Source organism: Octopus bimaculoides, chromosome 27, assembly GCF_046866305.1.
Source record: "Octopus bimaculoides isolate indiv1 chromosome 27, ASM4686630v1, whole genome shotgun sequence".
Lineage (NCBI taxonomy): Eukaryota > Metazoa > Mollusca > Cephalopoda > Octopoda > Octopodidae > Octopus > Octopus bimaculoides.
In genome coordinates this window covers 7,085,433-7,095,432 of record NC_142954.1, presented here as the reverse complement: position 1 = coordinate 7,095,432, position 10,000 = coordinate 7,085,433, and the positions used below count along the sequence as shown (strand labels likewise).

The 10,000-nt window shown below is 35.1% G+C and overlaps 1 protein-coding gene across 1 annotated transcript in view; it reads left to right on the top strand.

Moving 5' to 3' along the window:
* The window catches only part of LOC106871121 (pituitary tumor-transforming gene 1 protein-interacting protein), a 26,465-nt gene extending 26,141 nt beyond the window's left edge, over positions 1–324 (top strand). Inside the window, exon 8 of the mRNA XM_014917432.3 lies at positions 1–324. This exon is cut by the window's left edge and continues 886 nt beyond it. The gene's annotated coding sequence lies outside the window, so the exon portion shown is untranslated.
* The last annotated feature ends 9,676 nt before the right edge of the window (positions 325–10,000 follow it).

Below are 10,000 nucleotides of genomic sequence, written 5' to 3'. Positions count from 1 at the left end.
GTGCATGTGTTTGTGCATGTATTTGCTTCCAGCTCCAAAAAGTACTGTTGGCAAAACTTCTTCAGCATCCAGTCAGCCTTGCCAAATCATCAGTAATTCAACAGCAGCCCCCAATCATCTCATCCTTGGAACTGTTGTGGTTTTGACTCTTAAATTCCATTTTCCCACAGCTAATCACTCAAGACTGGAACCCTCATTTTTATGACCGAATAGGTAACATGAAAAAGAAAAAAAGAAAAGAAAAAAAACAATGTTATGTTGTCTACAGAACATGAGACAGGTTAATGGCTATAAATATAATTTGATCACATGACTAATCACAAATGTTGCTTTCTGTACCTTTCTTGACCATTTTAAATCTCTACAATCTTTATCATATAGTAATGATGATAATAATAATAATAATAATAATAATAATAATAATCCTTTTTATTGGTGGCACAAGGCCTGAAATTTTGTGGAAGGGGTCTAGTTGATTACATTGACTCCAGTGTATCACTGATATTTAATCTAAACAACAAAAGGATATAAAAATAGGATTTAGAAAAATAAACAAATAGACTCTTCAATAGTGGGGCAGTTCACCTAGGCTAATTTGAGGGGAAAACTCCACATGAAATGTTCTGGGTTACTGTGGTCTGTCTCCAAGACATAGAAAGCGCCATCTTTCAGTTTCTTTCTTCCTACTTATGAAAGCCTACATAGATTAAGTCTACTCAGCCTTACCAGTCTTGCTATAATAATAATAATAATAATAATAATAATAATAATAATAATGATGATAATAATAATAATAATCAGAAGAAGAAGAAGAAGAGGAGTAATAACAACAACATATATATATATAGTTTTAGAGAAAAGAACCAATTGAGTTTTTACCTGTAAATTTTGGCTTTTTATCCCTAATATTATTGTTATATATATATATATATATATATATATATATGTATGTATGTATATATATTATGATGATGTACATGATATATATATGGGAGAATATACAAATAATAACAACAGACGAGGACAGGTGGTGTAAATAACAAAAGTATATATTAGTATGACGCTCGGGAATACGGAAAGTCTTTGACGTTTCGAGCTACGCTCTTCAACAGAAAGAATACGGAGACAAAGAGAAAAACACGGAGAAAAAAAATTGAATAGTGTTCAGTCAACGGTCAATCATATATATTTTTAGAGCCATGATACAACATTCATTTTCACTCCACATTCCTTTTAAAGAATATTTTGTTTAATGTTTATTTTAAATTTTCATGTTTCAAAAAAAAAAAAATAGAAAGAAAATGATAATACAGAGCTATATAGTGGAAGGTGGTGGAGGTGGGGACAATTTTTAAAAAAAAAACATTTTTTGTTAATTCAGATACTGAAAATTTTAAATTTTAAAAATATATAAAATTGAAAAACATTTTTTAAGTTTTTTTTGATAATTACTTATTGATTGGTTAATTGACTGATTGGTCATGTTTTCTCAATTTGAAAAAGTTTTAAACGGGGAAAAAGAATTTGAAGAAAAAGACTTGAACAGAAATTCGTTTTTGTCTTTTTTTTTGTTTTGTGTTGTTTCATCCTGTCCAATGTGTGTGTATGTATGTGTGTACTTATATATATATATATGTATTATACACACACACAACCATATGGTTCTGGCTTCAGTCCCACTGCATAGCACATGGGACAAGTGTATATATATATATATATATATATATATATAATGAAGATAAACTTATTTGGAAATGGATGCGTATGTTCAATTAAATAATAAATAACAAATAATATATATATGTATATACATATATATATATATATATATATATATATATATATATATATATATATATATATATATATATATATGTATATATAGATATGCAGGGCAGGGAATCGTCAATTAGTAATGTTGGAGAAGCAGGTTACTGTCAATCCCTATATATTTATGATATATATATATGTATATATATATATATATATATATATATATATATATATATATATATATATATATATATATATACATGCATATATGGGTACAAAACGTCAGTAATGGTGCAACAAACGAGAGAAAAACATAAACGAGAAAAGAATGGAAAACAGGATAAGTAAACAGAGAACGACCCTTCATCAGTAGTCGGATGTCTATCTACTCCTCATTTCGAGCATTCTGCAACAATATGAGTCTTCAAAGATGGTTGGTCCCATAAATTCTAATATATATATATATATATATATATATATATATATATGAAGGATCTACGCACACTCTCCCTCTACCAAATTCACTCACTGCTCACAAGGTATCGATTGGCTATATCTGATGACACTTGCTCAATAGTGGCTACACCGAACCCTGAATCAGGAGTTACATATTTGCAAAACGACCTTCTTAACCACATAGCCACACCTACCCTTTGTCGTAGAGTGAAATAAAAACGTTTATCAGAACCTAAGTCCGTCTGACTACTATAAATTTATCATCATCATATTTATCAATACAAATTTTATCTACAGTAATCTAGTGTACACAACCACTTGGTTGTTTTTGTTTTTTGTTTATTTTATTATTTTTCTTTTTTGATTCGAAATAGTTTACAATACAAATAAATTACCTGACCTACTTTGGGGGAGAGAGAGAGACAGCGAGAGAGAGAGAGAGAGAGTGTGTGTGTGTTTAGTGATGCATAATTACATACCTGACATAAAAAATTCAGTGTTTTGTCTGAACAAAAATACCCGGATTTATTGAGAATTTACTCTAGATTTGTTTACAAGCACGCACGCACGCACACGCACACAAAATAGCGTTTTTGCCATGAGCAGTAACTTTGGTCGTATATTTTAACCACCACGGGTAAACACTCACTATTAATACTAATTTCAAATTTTGGCACTAGGCCAGCAATTTTAGAACAGGGGTCAGGTCCATGACCCTAGTGTTCAACTGGCACTTATTTTATCGATCCCGGAAGGACGAAAGACAAAGTCGACCTCGGACGAAGGCGAATTTGAACTCAGAACGTAAAGACAGACAAGATGCCGCTAAGCATTTTGTCCGGCATGCAAACGATTCTGCCAGCTTGCTGCCTTACTATCAATATAAAATATTATATACATATATATATTTATTATATATCCTATATATATATATATATATATATATATATATATATATATATATATATATATATATATATATATATATATATATATATATATATATATACATACATACTAGCTGACGTACCCGGTAATTCCCGGGAAAGCAGGGCCCTATTATCAACTTTTTCAACAAGCTGAGTATGCCATGAAGTTTCCAATCTGGGAACATATATTACTTATGCTCCAGAGATGGTTTTAGATTATTTAAATTTTTCACATTATGAGTAACGGGCGCTCTGAGAGCAGAAAATACCCTTTCCTGGATTACATGGAGAAGGGAGGTAACTCTTTGCGAAGTAACTTTGAAAGCTATTAGGTAATGCACAAGTACTCAGCTTTGATTGCACTGCATCTTATAAAGCAGAAACTGCTGTAAGCTAATGAAGTTGGTTTCGTATTTCCTGTTCACTTGTCATTCCATATTACGCTCTGCACTCGACCTACGCGTTGTTCTGACGAATATATATACACATAAGGATAGGTTTTTATCTTTTGTTAAGTGCATGTTTGTGCGCGTGTATAAAAATGGCTTGAGTATCTTTTATTGTAACTATGTGTATGTGTGTGAGTGTGTATGTGTATAAAGATAAGTTCGTTTATCTTCCATTGTAACTATGTTCATGTTAGCATGTGTGTGTGTGAGTGTAGTGTGTATGTGTATGAGTGTGTGAGTGTATGCATATAAAGATGGGTTTTTGTCTTTTGTTATAACTGCATGTGTAGGTAAAAAGAAACCGGAAGTTTGGTTAGTTAGTCGGAACAGAGAAACAAGCAAGTTTTGTATATCTTCACACAAGCATCAAGACGCCAAGCATGTCGCTTTACTTATGAACACGAACGATATCTATTATTCTCCAATAAAGGGAGATGGTGTATTTCGACAAATATTGACTGACAACTTTGGATCATGTTTGCATACATGCAATGTCGTTCAACTTGGGGAAACGAAACGAAACAAAAAGCAAACACGTACATACAAATAACGAAACGAAACGGAAGAGTAGAGGGGTGGTAAAAGTTGTAAAGAAAGTATTTGAAAGATAATCATCCCTTTGCATTAATCATTGACCCTTTATATTTTTAAGGTTTATTTGCTGTTTAATGTTAAATATCATAAGTTATTTAACAATAAAAATTAATTTGATAAATGATAAAAAGGTTTCAGGCAGGATTGTGTGGATATGAAGCGCCCTTTCCAACCATGTGGTTTGGAGTTTGTTCCCACAGCGCGCGACACCTTGGGCAAATGTCTTCTACCATTGCCCTTGGATGGCCAATGCCTTGTGAGGCATACACTTAACAAAGGATGAAAACCTATCTTTATACACACACACACACACACACACACACACACACACACACACACACACACACACACACACACACACACACACACACACAAACATATCATACTTACAATGTAAGAAATAAACTCAGATAAATATGTGTCCATATTGCAGAAAGGACTCCTTCCAATCTTCTCCAGTGGTGAAATGATTAAAGAAGACTCTTTATTTATGGAAGATGGGGTTCCTTGTCACACGGCTAAAATGACCCAAGATTTGTTGGATGAGAATGGCATTAAAAAACTTCCATGGCCAAACCAGTCACCAGATATTAACCCTATTGAACACCTCTGGGGCATAATGGACAGGACACTTCATAAAAAGAACAAGAAAGCATCTTCAAAGTCAAATCTTTTGAGGTTACTGCATAAAACTTGGCAAGAAATTCTGCAAGAGAATATCCGTCATCTGATCATTAACATGCCCAATAGGGTCCTTGCATTGAAAAATGCAAAGGGCATGTCAACTAAATATTAAATATTCACATTATAATAATAAATAATTTTTATGTATAATTTCAGATTTCAATAAATGTTAATGATTATAAAGGTGTCTAGTTACTTCTGTCATGTCTGTGTACATGTTTATGTTATGAAAATAAAACTAAAGCAACTTCAGTACTTGAGGGGGTGAAAAGCAAATGAAATGTAAATTATATTATCTTGCTAACCAAAGTTGGCGAGCTGGCAGAATCGTTAGCGCCTCCGACGAAGTGCCTAGCGGCATTTATTCTGTCATTTTAAGTTGACGATTCAAATTCCGCCGAGGTCGACGTTGCCTTTCATCCTTTTGGGGAACGATAAAATAAGTACTAGTTGAGTACTGGACCTTCACCACCGTAACTGCTGGCCTTGTGCCAAAATTTGAAATTAATATACACATTATTTAAATACGAGCTACAAATAGTTTCATATTATGAAAACAATTATTTGACAGATTTATATATTGAGCCTCGTGTCTCCAAGCATATCTTTCGGGCTCGAATACCCAATACGCACGTACGTGTGTGTGTGTATGACGTCAATATTACTTCATTTTAAGACGTCCACTTGTAAATGTGCGTAAACACATCCTTGCATATTTACTACTTTAACAATGGCGGCACACGAAATATTTTCTTGGGGACTGCTTAAAACATTCTCTTGATTGATAATTGCAAAGATAACGACGCTCCTTCGAGTTTAATAACCATACTGTGTTTTTAATAGATTTCAAACCAGAAATGGAGAATGTCGCCATGTTTTCATGACGAAAAGGGAAATATATCAGTGAAAGAGAGATTCTGAAGGATCGTGTAAATTATATTTAGTTCTGCTTTTAACCCGCCTACAGCTACAAACATGCTTTTAACTTGAATTATTGTGAGAGGAAAGTCACTCAACAACCTTCCAACTGGAAGTGAATTGATGAAGAGCTGTAAATATGAGGGGAGTGAATATTGGGGAAGAGAGAAGTGCAGTGGAAATTGCAGAATTCCTTCCTTTCAATTTATCTGCCTGCCTGCCTGTCTTTCATCTGTTTGTGTCTATCAATCTTTTTACCTACCTACCTACCTACCCTTCTATCTTTATCTATCTATCTATATATATATATATATATATATATATATATATATATATATATATATATATATACCGGAGTATGCACATAAATGTGCAACAAGGTGGAAAAAAGAGTACTCAAATACCAGAGGTAGAGTAATATGCTTTATTTAAAAGCAGCAGAAATATTACAAAAAAACTGTTACTCGGAGTTTCACGTTCCCGTTATCTGTGTATCGCGATTTCCGGGTTATTTTCTTTCATCAGCACTGAATAATTGTTCGGCTAGAGGTGGCGCTGCCAAATTGCAGTTCGAAATATATAGTTTTCAAAGTGACAACTAGTCACTGATCTAGGCAAATAACCTGGAAATCGCGATACACATATATTGTTTTGAGCTGAGTGGGGGTGCTAGATTCCCTTCTTCGAAAATATAAGGACACAGATCATGTCGTATAGCCAGCTGGAGACGATGTCGCCTGGGGCTAAATTACAGCAACATTCGTCTTAAACCAGGACTGCCATGTTATGTTGGCAAATAATCTTTACTCCAATTCGTCCGATGACCCAAATTTCCGTTTCACCCGCATCCACATATTTTCCACATTTCGTGTGTGGACGTCTTCATCATGAGGATCAACAAAATGTTGTTGGTGTATAATCATCTCCTGCGTATAGGCACAACCACTGACGATACCGATGTTATTATATGCTCGCCATCAAAATCCACCTTTGTATCAGCTCAGTTAAAGTTTCTTCTGTGCGTTCAGGTACTTCGACCAAAAAGCACTTTCTTGAGACTCTCTCTATACCACCGAATACCCAATGTCCCTTTGCTTCTTTTACTACTTATCTCCCCCTTAACTTTTATTAACTTTTTTATATAACTACACTGAACAATTACCATACACACACACACACACACACACATATATATATATATATATATATATATATATATATATATATATATATATATTAAATATATACTTTTATAAAACAAATTTTACAAAATATATAGTATCTGTTAACAGTCTTAGCCAAAAACTCACAGTTGAGTTTTTGTATATATATATGTATACATGTCTCTTAAAGGATAGAGCTCAAAATCAATGCATTGAAGATACTTTATTGCAGCAACAATTATAATAACAGAAACAACCACAATAAGCCAAACCTATGCACATTTCAATAGGGTATCCCGGAAAAATAAACCACATCATAAGATGTCTCGTAAAATATTGTAACAAATTACAACATATTACAAATTTCTGGATACTCCATCTCATCCTTGATGCGACCCTGATGAGATGGAGTATCCAGAAATTTGTAATATGTTGTAATTTGTTACAATATTTTACGAGACATCTTATGATGTGGTTTATTTTTCCGGGATACCCTATTGAAATGTGCATAGGTTTGGCTTATTGTGGTTGTTTCTGTTATTATAATTGTTGCTGCAATAAAGTATCTTCAATGCATTGATTTTGAGCTCTATCCTTTAAGAGACATGTATACATATATATATATATATATATATATATATGTATGTATGTATGCATGTATTATGTATGTATGTATTATGTATGTAAATATGTATTATGTATTTTTGTCTGTCTGTCTGTCTGGTTACCTATCTACCCATCTGTCTCTCTGTGTCTATCTGTCTGTCTATCTATCTATCTATCTATCTATCTATCCATCTATCTGTCTGTCTGTCTGGCTATCTATATGTCAATAGAATTGGTAGATAAATGGAAAGACATACAGACAGACACACAGTGTTGCTGTGACGATGGTGTGGGGTGTTGGCGTTGGTGGTAGTGACAGAAGTGGAGCTGGTGGCTGTGAAGTGGTGTTGGTGGTAGTGGTGTGTTTTCTTCATAACATTGCAGCATCCAGTTAAGATACGAAATGACAACCCAACAGGGACAAAGCCATTGTCGTCAATCTCGGCATCGCTATCATCGTCGCCATTGCAATCGTCATTATCGTCATCACCGTCACAACAATGTCACCTGATACAAAATATCTGTGTAGGCAACGTGTGGACTGTTTCCTGTGCAAGAATCGTTATATTGTTTAAAATAAAACTGTCGTATTTACACACACACACACACACACACACACACACACACACACACACACACACATACACACACACACACACACTCACACATTCATCCACCATATTCACTCTTTTTCTTTTTCTTTCTCTATCTCTGTCTATTTGTCTATCTATTAATCAATCAATCAATCAATCTATCTATTAATCTATCTGTCTGCCTGTCTGTCTAGCTTCTATCTATCTATCTATCTATCTATCTATCTATCTATCTATCTATCTATCTATCTATCGATCAATCGATCTATCTGTCTGTCTGTCTCCTCCCTTCTCTCTCTCTCTCTCTCTCTCTCTCACTCACTCTCTCTCTCTCACTCACTCTCTCACTCTCTCTCTCTCTCTATATATATATGTATGTTTGTATACACACACACATACACACATACACATATATACATATATACACACACACATACATATATATGTATATATATCTGAATGTATGCATGTATACATGAATGAATGTATGTATGTATGTGTGTATGTATGTATACACGCACACACTCACTCATACACACATGTAATACCATACACTCTGTGTTTATGTGAATTGGCTTTGAGTAATCGAGATATCTCAGCACAACTCCACAAGTGGCAAGCACGAAAAACAATAAAGGAAAAACGTTTTAAGTATCTTTTTCGTAAATGACAAACGAATTATGCAAATATTATAATTGATTTCTGTTTGCTTGTAATTGATATCGTCGTCGTAGTCGACGATTTTGGGGAGACCTTGGGCGTCGAAGAAGATCAGAAGATCAGCAAGCCGCTCTTTTCTGGAGAATTTTTGGGCCTGGACCGATGGATAATTTCCCAAAATCTCTGGCCTGACAGTGCTACCGGGGAGCTTTGCCTGTTCCAGATAAACTTTACAGGACACGGGAATGCCGTCAGCCGAACATGTCTGAAATGCACGCACGATGACGTGACGGTCCTGCATGCGTTCCTCCAGTGCCCGAGCTTTGCTGACCTGTGGGTTTATGTCGGACACCTGCTATTGCGTGTAGGACGGATCCGGCTGTCAACTGAATCCATCGTGGAAATCGTTCCGCCGCCTTCCTTTAATCCGGAAGGAACGGTTGTGTTTATATGCCTGGTGGCCATAACGAAAGAGGTTGTATGGTGGACATGATTGAAAGGGTTGAAGACAAACACTTTTCTCATTGGCCAATCTCTAATCAACTTCTTCAAGTTTCACTTGAAAAGGAAAATAAGATATTATATGAAAAGTTAAGTGTTGTCTTGTAAGTTTGCTGAAAGGTGGCTGAAAGTGGCGAGAATGGTGCAAGTAAACGGACTTGCCCTGAGCATACACCTACAGTTGGAAAAGACGAAAGGAATAAAGGCCCCTGCTCCAAAAGTCAGGTTACCTTTTATGGGGGTTTTCCATGAGCAGCCCTCAAACGTCTCTTCCCTTTTGAAGATTACACACTATTGCTTACCAACCACATGGTTCCGGGTTCATTCCCACTGCGTGGCACCTTGGGCAAGTGTCTTCTGTTATAGCATCGGGCCGACCAAAGTCTTGTGAGTGGATTTGGTAGACGAAAACTAAAAGAAGCCTGTCGTATATATGTATATATATATATATATATGTATATGGTGTATGTGTTTGTGTGTCTGTGTTTGCCCCCCCCCCCCAACATCGCTTGACAACCGATGCTAGTGTGTTACGTCCTCGTAACTTAGCGGTTCGGCAAAAGAGACCGATAGAATAAGTACTAGGCTTACAAAGAATAAGTCCTGGGGTCGATTTGCTCGACTAAAGGCGGTGTTCCTGCATGGCCTCAGTCAAATGACTGAAACAAGTAAAA